The sequence below is a fragment of the Daktulosphaira vitifoliae genome, unplaced genomic scaffold (assembly GCF_025091365.1).
Source record: "Daktulosphaira vitifoliae isolate Bord-2020 unplaced genomic scaffold, ASM2509136v1 Scaffold_3, whole genome shotgun sequence".
NCBI lineage: Eukaryota > Metazoa > Arthropoda > Insecta > Hemiptera > Phylloxeridae > Daktulosphaira > Daktulosphaira vitifoliae.
Genome location: NW_026099574.1, coordinates 43448897 through 43459492, shown reverse-complemented (window position 1 = coordinate 43459492; position 10596 = coordinate 43448897). Strand labels below are relative to the sequence as shown.

General features: G+C 26.6%; 1 long non-coding RNA gene across 10 annotated transcripts; it reads right to left on the bottom strand.

Moving 5' to 3' along the window:
- LOC126901042 (uncharacterized) lies at positions 1-8826 on the bottom strand. 10 transcript variants are annotated; one of them, XR_007702955.1, is made up of 8 exons: positions 8331-8826; positions 6904-7280; positions 5611-5944; positions 1812-2047; positions 1056-1733; positions 815-912; positions 585-739; positions 1-511 (listed from the first exon to the last, which is right to left on the bottom strand). It is a non-coding gene; the product is annotated as an uncharacterized LOC126901042 (long non-coding RNA). The 10 variants fall into 10 exon arrangements; XR_007702954.1 differs by lacking the exons at positions 6904-7280; positions 8331-8826 and adding an exon at positions 6031-6130 and having other exon boundaries at positions 4-511; XR_007702958.1 differs by lacking the exons at positions 6904-7280; positions 8331-8826 and having other exon boundaries at positions 5-511; positions 5611-5622; positions 5734-6137.
- Positions 8827-10596: the final 1770 nt, after the last annotated feature.

Below are 10596 nucleotides of genomic sequence, written 5' to 3'. Positions count from 1 at the left end.
TACAAAGCGCCGATTTAATTTTTCTTTGTAAATCATCTTACAATTTGTACTTACTTTGAATATAATATAAAGCTTTTTGATTTAATTTAATTATTTGGGTATCAAAAATAAAATACTAGTCTTTGGTGAGCAAAAAAAGAAGGTCATCACCAAAAAAAAAATTGGACCCCTCCCATGGAAAATTCCTAAATACTCCACTGCTCCAAGTAGAAATTTCGAGAAAGTCGGACAGCAATGCGAATACGCAATAATGGTGCCAATAAGTGCATTTTATAAACAAATTAAAAAAATATATTATTTAAAAACAAATATAGATCTTACACAAATCTGAATTCTAATAAAATTTTTAACTTATAAATTCTAGTAAGAAAAAATCAACTTGTGTAACAAAATATATTAGTTAAAACCTAAGTGCTAATAATTGTACATTAGTAATTGTAGCACCACCCACACTAAAAACTCTCTCAACTGATGCACTGATTGGTAAAGGAGTGTTGTATTTAATGAAAAACTGAAAACAAAATAAAAATTTTTTAGTAAAATTATACTACTAATATTTATTTTAAGTATACAATTAATCTTACTTTTTTAATTATGCATAAATTATGTAAACATTCTTATATTTTGGCTGTATAATCAACCAATATTCTGTCAATTTCATCACAAACTGATGACTTTTCCTCATGGACATTTTGTGTCCCGGTAAAGAAGTTAGATAAATCATGAATTTGGTCATAATCTGTAAAATCATTATTTTTATTAATATTTTTGGTGCAACTCATTTATAATACTCCGTGCCCATTTGTTTTTTTACTTAATTTTTAATCCAGACAGTTTTCAATTGTGGAATGCAGACAGTAGAAGTAATTAAAAATGTGTTCATCAAAGAATCTGAAAACCTCGTTTCTGTACCTAAAAGAAGAGAATAAGACTTAAATATTAATATCAACAAAGTTTGTTTTTATTACATTAATCAGTGTACAAAAATATAAATATTCAGAATAAAACAATGAATAAATAATAAATTGAAATATGCAGGAACATAAGATACTCACTAATAAAATAAAATAAAAATGATTAAATGGGTAAGATAATAAATTTACTTAGCTGATAGTGTATTTTTGTGTATTATTTCGCACAACATAAACAACAAATATTGTATTGAGATAAATTCTCATAAAGTTATATTGCTTTATAGTTATTGTTACAAACCATTTAGTATAGGAGTTACCAGACCTTGCATATAATGAGGAAATGTGTGATCATGTATCATTGGCCCAAATTTATAAATTACCTCTTTAAAAGTAGGTAAAAGTTTACAAAAACATAAGTTAATATCATAATTTAAAGTAAATCAAGGTCCCATTATTTTTTGATATTGATTCAAAAATTCAATGTCATATTTATTAAATCTGCAAATATATACATATACAAAAAAGTAACAATAAATCATTTATTTTATTTTAGTATTAACCTCATAATAGACAATTAATTCATAATAATTCTAAATTTAAGTTCATTATTTTTATTTAATTTATTAAGCAACAACACTGCATCATACAATGAATTCCAACATGTCTCGTTGGGTGTTATTAAATAGACGCCAAGATTTTATTTAATTATATCAGCTAATTTGGTCGAGTGTCCTTGTTTGTACCGCAAGAAGTTGACTAGGCTAGAGTGATTCTGGGCAGTTTTTTAAAAGCTGTATTAGACAAAGCTTTTTAAAAGACCTATACAGAAAATGTTAATTAAACAAATAAAATATTTGATCTAAAATGTTACTTTTTAAATATACAATGGATGGTTACCTATTTATTAGTGATGGGAAATATCGAATAGAAACTATCGAATTATTCGATAGTCATTCAAAAAATATTCGAATAGTAAAAATATTCGATAGTTACACAATATATTCGAATAGTTTTTAAAACTATTGATGTGACCCTTCTAGTGTTCTCAAAATTAAAAGACGAGTAGTTCTTAATAAATACTCATTGATCCATGTGACTATTATTCAAATATATGATCTAAAATAATATATTACCTATAAAATAAATAAATGAAATATATAAATATACTACCTATAAAATCTGTTGATTAGGTACCTATACAAATAAAAATAAATCTATTATTTACTTTTTAAAAATTGACCTACCCTTTATAGTCGTAGCAATATGATCACACTTAAACATCTAAGACTTTATTTTAAAGGATAATTTAAGAAAGTATTCTCAATACTTTTGTCGTAACACAGTAAAATGTAAAAACATATACTGGAGAGAGGATGAGGATGTGGTGCCTGTTGTCTAGGTATTCACGTGCGTGTTCTCGTACAACAGTCACCGTGATCGGCTGACACTCCGGATTAGCTGTGGGTGTCGAAAGGCTGTTGTTATAGGAAGGGAATAAGGGTGACACCTAGGTATGAGGTGCAGACGAAGTGCAAGACACAAATACTGGGCGTACCAGATAAGGAGTATAACCAAGTACGAGGTGCAGAGGAAGTGCAATACACAAGTACTTCAAAGAGAGAACGGGGTAGCCGAGTATAAGGTGCAGACGAAGTGCAAGACACAAGTACTCTGAAATGTTGTGGAAGAGAGTAGATAGGTTTTAAAAAGGAATAAACAAAGATCTACTTTAAGCAGTAAGCCGGACAGCGACAACCGAGTACTGAGACTGATGAATGACACAAGGCACTGGAGTCGACTGACCACGATGGTCAGGTCTATTGGGTTTTTATAATAATTAGAACTATTGACGATTTGGCAATAAGTATTATTTGTTAATTCATCAGTCTCAGGCAGCGGATGTGCTGTCTGTATTTTATTAAAATAATTCTAAAGATTATGAAAACGTGACACCATCACACTTTTAATTAAAGTAGGCCGAGACAGTTTTCTGTTGTGGAAACTTCATTCAATTATTTCATTTAAAACAGAATTTTCAATTATTCTAAATGATAAATTAACACTCATAATAAATTGTTTCAGTAGTTGATTTAGAGTTTCTGAAATCAAAATTGTATAATATTGATAAAAAAAAATAGTAGTTTTTACAAAAACGTATGATAAAAGTTTTTTGATTTAAGCTATAAAATTGACAAATAACTTATTTATTTTCTATATTATAAATTTGTAGTTTTGGTATTCTTTCAACTGAAGCAAGGTAAATATCTTAAGTTTCGATATACAAAAAAAATTATTATGATTTGTTAATTTTTAAAAAAGTTATGATAGTTGTAAGAAAAAAATGTCGAAAATTACTGATTTTTAAAATTATAATTTTTTTGGAGATTTTCCCCGTTTACGAGGAACGAAGGAATAATTTTTCAATTTTTAAGGGCAATGTCTTTAACTAGATATGATTTGTAACCTGTTGACGTATTGTCAAAATAAATAATGAAGCTGAGAAAATGGCAACATACACACAAAAAAAAAAAAAGTCATCACAGTAAAATTAATACCTTCTCAGCTTCTTATCGAAGCTAAAAAAACTGGGTTACTTATTGACCGCTGAATTTACCAGCACTCGTGGGTCGCTTGAACTGACCGTTAACCAATATAAAGTTACTTGGGCAGTATTTAATCCGGATTAAATACTATAGTACTCATATGGCATAATTTTTTTTATTTATTTTTAACCGACTCCAAAAGAAGGAGGGGGTTGTACATTCGATGTATTTTTTATGTTTGTTACCTCATTGCTCCGACATTTATAAATAGATTTCGAAAATTCTTTTTTTCTTTAAAAGGTTTTTTATGCTTTTAAATTAGTTCTATAGAAATTTTATCAAAATCGGTTCAGTAATTTTTTAATCAAAAGAACTGAAAAAACATGTCATCCAATTAAACGAAATTGTGTATTAAATTACTTTCCTGTGACCAGTGGCATTTATGGTCACTAAAATAGACCTAGAAGATAGGTAAATGAATTACCTATCTTCCAGCTAAAAATATGCACTGAAAATAAAAAATAAAAAAAAATTTGTACAAAGTAAAAATAACGACCAAAATATCTGCTATGAAAAATTTACTAAAAATAATAAAATAAATCAGACTAGAATAAGAATAAAATTAATTTATAAAAATAATAATATAAATTTTTGATATTGTTGAGGTCGGTACCAGCCAAGGTAAACAAACGTGTATCAACCCGTTTCATTATCATAAACAAGACAGCAAACTTTTGATGTTGAACAGCACGGCGCATAATGGCGGGAATATAGTGTAATGGCGGAAGGTTTACAAATTTGAGTAGCGAACCAAACGCTCGTAAAAGTGGAGGCCAGACGTCGTTGACTATTGATATCAAAATTGTTGAATTTATTTATAAATAAATTATTTAAAATTAACTGGTTAAAAAGTGATAAAATGTTATTTGTCTTAGTAGCATCTTCTTATGCTATTGTTGTTTTGAAATATGAAGTAGAAGTAAAAAACAGCAGTTATTGATATTTAAAAAGAAAATTGATGAAACTGCTAATTTTTATAACTATTAGCTTCGGTGCGGGTAGCTAAGAGGCTATAGGTTATACTCTGCTATTAATTTTTTTGTGTCCGAAATTACTCTGCTCCTATTGGACCAATTTTGCTCAACTACACGTCAAAAGATTATTTACTTGAATGATACATGAATCTAAAAAAAATGTCAGTTATATAAAATGTTTTTCTACATTTTAACATACATTTTTTTAAAAATCCTATCATTAACAAAAGTATTGAGATGGGATAAAATCATCATAAAAATTGTTTTCTTTGCAATTTTTGATGTTTCAAAAAACCTGTCTTCTTTAAACCTACATTAAATTAAAGTTAGTACAATATACTTTGAAATGATAAAAGAAAAACTATCCGAAAATTCGATTTCTGGGAGTTATCTAGTATTCTAGGAAAATATTTGAAAATGCATAATAATATTTGTGTCAGAATGACGCTTATATATTATTATTGTTTGACGTTGTTAATAAATAATAATAGTATTTCTAATATTCAATTTAATTAAACAAGACGTTAAATCTGACATAGTAATTTCTGACAGTTAATGTAGTAAGAAAAGTAATAATATTGATAAATAAAACTAGCAGTCACTGATATTAATCGTTTTTTTGATTAGCAGCTGTTTATTGCTATTGGAAAATACTATTTTGAAATCACTACTACTACTATTCCTTACCACTACTAAAATAGATTGCTGCGCTCCTCAATGTTATATTCTTGTACCGCGTTTGCTGTCTTGTTATCGATTATAATATGAATAGTATACACATTCGTACTAAGCTACTTCTTTGATACACGTTTGTGAACCTGGACTGGCATTGACTTCAAAAATAACAATTGTAAATTATTATCCTAATAAATTGACTTTATTCTAATTCTAATCTAACTTATTTTATTCTTTGTTTATATTTTTTTATGGAATTGTAACGTGCTTTCCGCTAGAGTCCTAACACTTGGCTAAGCTGTACTTAAACAGGATAACGCTGGCCATGTATAATTTATAGCCCATTAAAAGGGCAGTTAGCGGTTTCGTGATCAAATAAATATAGACTCTAAACTAACAACGATAACAAGCATTTATTTCTATTTAATATTATTTAAATTTAACCTGACTGGATCTCTAGAGATGTTGATGGTATCAAAGTTAGATGAGCGACGGCGACGAGTGTACACAACCCAAAATAATAATAAAAATAAGTAAAACAATAATAGTATTTATTTTAGTACTCACGATTATACTGTACGAGTTATCGGAACAATAGAGTTGAGTTGTCGCAAGAGTGATAGAATGTCGACTGTTTTCTTTACGTTTTTGATTAATTCAAGAAGAGTGTAAACGGTTTGTTTACACCCGCACGCCGCATATTCATAGTTGAACTGTATAAACACTAGTGCTGATCAGACATTAGTATAGTTGTTAATGTTGGTAAAGGACGAATAATCTGTTCGTAACAGAATCAAATTAAATTTAAAATATTAGGAAGAGGGTTTATGTTTCACATAAATTGTCATATACTCGTGTATACACCTTTAATTTGCAGAAGCTGCTTAAAATCGGTCATACACTCTAGCTATTATAATAAATGTTGTTTAACTTTTAAATTGAAATTTAAAAAATACTAATTATTTTTTACAAAGTTTATATACCTAATAAAATTACAAAAATTCTACATAAAAATAGTGTAAAATTATACTGAATTATTTTTAAATAGCTTTAGAATATTGTATTAGTATTTGTAGAGTAATGGATCTATCACCGTTCACTAAATTTATCCTAAAATAATAATCGTGAAAATGTTTTTTTTAGTAGTGGTTAAATACTTTTTAGCTTCACCCTTATCCCTTTCACTTTATTTTTTTTTAATGGCGACATTTATTGAACTAGTTTATAAAATAGAAAATAATCTAATTAAGAATATGACTGGTCGATAACAACTTTTAGAACAGTACTTTGGAAATTAGCAAATTATAGCTGACGGGTGAAAGAGTCCAGTTATTAAATAATGTTAAATGTTAAAAATTGTCAAACCCCATTACTAATATATAATAAAAATTGATCACTTGTGGCTAATTAATTAAGTAAAATTAAAACTATATTAAAAATATTATTAATTTAAAAAAACTAAAAAATATTAAAAATATTAAACTCAAAAGCCACAAAAAAATTAATGAAAAGTCGGCGACTTTTCATTAATTTTTTTGTGGCTTTTGAGTTTAATATTTTTAATATTTTTTAGTTTTTTTAAATTAATAATATTTTTAATATAGTTTTAATTTTACCCATTACTAATACACTAGAGAAATAAATTGAAAAGTATACAATAAATTGGCAACAAATTTATTGATTATTTTTAATTCGATAAGTTAAGAAAGTCAAGTAAGAGCGAAAAACTAAAATAACCTGTCGAACAATGTACAGTTAATATACTGTATAAGAGAACGCAAATGGCGGGCAAATTGTAAAATAAAATGATCCAGTCTTATTCAATGGTCACTCGTTGCGTGGTCGCGGTATAAGTTTAAAGCAAACTGGCAATGTTGTTTTGAGAAGTCTAAAGGGACAGTGCGTTAAAAACGTGTATAATGTTTATGAACACCACGTTGCCAGTTGGCTTATGAACTAATCTTTTATTTGAATTTATTGCTTATACTACTTGTGGCTCGATCCAGTATTAATTTTCGCAAATGTCTGTCTATCCAATTGATAATAATCAATGAATTTGTCGCCGCTTTTAAAATATTTTTTCCATCTACTGAAAACGGTTGTTTGAGTTTGTCCTTCACATAAACCAAAATTATTATTAATAGACCATCCTGTTAGGTTATTTTGCTATTCGTTATTTATCGCATATTAGTATTGTAAATAAATTAAATTTATAAAATATATATTATGATGGTTTTGAAAATTATTAGTACAAATTATTCAAGCATCATTTTAACTACATTAAAGTTATTCTTTTTTAGCAGTAATGATTGTTATATTTGATAGAAGTTTAAAATTTTCTTACTACATTTTGTTTAAGATTAAAAATATGTTGTTATTTATATTAATTTAATCGGTTACGCACTAAATACCTTATAATTTAAAATTTAAAAATATAAATAATTGTTCATAAAACTGTTAATTTAATTAATTTATTAAACTATTACATATAAATTGTGTGAATATTTTTTAAAATAATGTTTAATTAGCTTTAAAGATTTATTGGTTTATCATTGACCACTAAATTTCTCCTATAGTAATTATCTTAGAAATATTTTTTTTGGCTTTGTTGAGAACTACTTATCTCTGAATTTATAAATGGTTAAATACTTTTTATTTCGACCTTAATCACTTATAAGGGTATACTTTATTTTTTTAGATGGCAACACATATTTTTAATTTACTTGTAAAATAAAAAAAATTATAATTAAAATAATGACTAGTCGGTAATTACTATTGGACCAGTACTTCGAAAATTATTACTATTTTTAATTTAGGCAGATGGAAATGCGCGGTCGTGAAACGTCTAATGATAAAAATAGTCATAAATATATTAGAGCAATAAATTGAAAAAACACATCAAATTGGCGACAAATTCATTTATTATTTAATTAATTCGATGGACAGATATTTGATGAAATAAATACTGAAGTCAATCGAGGCAAGTAGTAAGAGCGACAAATTCAAATAATCGGATCAACAAAATTAAAGTGACATTAATGTATAGCACAATAAATATATTGCATGAGAAAACATGACTTGGAGGCCAACAAACTGACAACGTTGCTTCTATAAATCTGTGTTATTGCAAAGGGGAAATCATTAAAATAGTGCTTTATGCTTACAATACCACGTTGCCAGTTTGCTCATTGTCTTTGCTTTTTCTATTATTTGTATTTGTCGTTTTTTCTGCTTAGTTTGATCGACTTCAGTACATAATTACTCAAATGTCTGTCCATCAAATTGAAAATAATCAATGAATTTGACGCCGTTTTTAAAATATTATAGTAGAATACAGCACAACTTATTTGATCCATTACTCGGTAATGACTAGATATATTTATACAACAATACACTAAAACACTACGGCTCTGTTAGGAGGGGTGTTGGGTTTACACATTTTAAAGACGATAAGCCGACAAGATTGCCGTACGATAGTGCAACCACCACAAATCAAACTATTATTACTTCAGTACTCTTATGTATTATTGTAATATTTCCATGTGTGCATATCTTGAGTACTCATATGGCATAATTAATTTTTTTTTTATTTTTTATTTACTTTGTGATAAGTAATTACAAATTTTATACTTGCTCAACTATATTTAATACATAATTAACGATTAAGAATAAGACACTCGTTTTATTAGAATCTATTGACAATTTTTAATTTTCGTAAAAAAAATATATTATTGTTGTAATGTTTATTTAATTAAATAATTTTTTCTTTACGAAAAGACTCCAAAAGTAGAAATAATATATAAAAATATTATTTTGAAAAAAATGTATATAAAAAGGTTGGCCTTTTGAATAATATGTTGGGTAAGCGAAGTAAGATGACAAATCCAGTATTTATCGAAATCAATAATTTATAGCAACACATCCTCAGTAACATATAATCGTCTTACAATACACTAAGTTCCTCGATCGTATGTTGACAATATTAAATATTAAACCCAACCTAAAATGTTGTAGGTTTTGCTCTTTACTATTAAAATCCGCATTTGATAATTTATGGGAACCTATTGCCTAAGCACTTTATATTTGGAGAGGGCTGTTTAAAATTGTTTGTGCATTCCAATCAGAAGATTGGAGAAAAAGATTAAAAAATATTAATTATTCATAAATATATAAAATTGTTGATTAAAAATTGCTTGAAATAATACAAAAAAAAATTAAATATGTCATTTAAATAGATTTACAGAGCGATTGATTTATCATTGACCACTAAATTTCTCTAAATTTAAGGAAATTAATACTAAAGTCAATCGAGCTAAGTAATAAGAGAGACTTATTGAAATAATCGGACAAACAAAATTGAAGTGTCATAAATGTATAGTACAGAATATAAATTGCATGAGAGAACGTGACTCGGCTGCCAAATGTTAAGATAGAAAGAAACTATTATATAACAATACTTATTCAGTTGTGTTATTTCGTGTCCCGCGGGTTAGATATAAGTTTAGAAGCAATCTGACAACGCTGCTTTCATAAGTGCGTATAATTAAAAGGGACAAAGCATTGAAATCATTCTTAAAGCTTATGAATTCAACACATTGCCAGTTTTCCTATTAACTCATATATTATTTGAATTTGTCGCTGCGTTGAAAATATTTGTTCCGTCTGCTGAAAAAGGTTGTATGAATAGGTCGCTCAAATTTTCTAAAAAGATTTATATTAATAGACCGTCCGATTGAGTTACTTCTCTATTTGTTATTTATCGCCCATTAGTATTGTAAATAAATTGCATTTATAAAATGTATGTTGTTTATTATGTCAACCTAGTCAATTTTCGGTACAAATTATCCAAAAATCACTTTTACTACATTATAGATATTCTTTTTTTAAAAGATATATTTGATGTTTGATAAAAGTTTTAAATTTTATTTTTATATTTTATTTGAAATTATTTATATAATGTAATTATTGATAATTTAATCAGATATGTACTGTAATAACTTTTAATCTATAATTTAAAAATATAAATAATTGTTTACAAAATTATGAATTTAATAAACTTATAAAACTGCTACATAAAAATTGCATGAAATATTACTAAAAATTTTTTTTTATGTTGTTTCATTAGCTTTAAAGAGTTATTGATTTATCATTGATCACAAACTTTTCCTAAAGTAATAATAATTTTTGAAATATTTTTTTGTCTTTGTTGAGTACTATTTATTTCTCACTTTATATAAGGTTAAATTCTTTTTAGGATCGTCTTCAATTCCTTATAAGGACACAACTTTATTAATTAATAATAAATTAATAGTAAATTAAATAGCAACATACATATTTAATTTACTTATAAAACAAAAACAAAAACTTAAAACTTATATATTAAAAAATAATTTGTGAACCAGTACTTCGTAACTTATTAATATATTTATT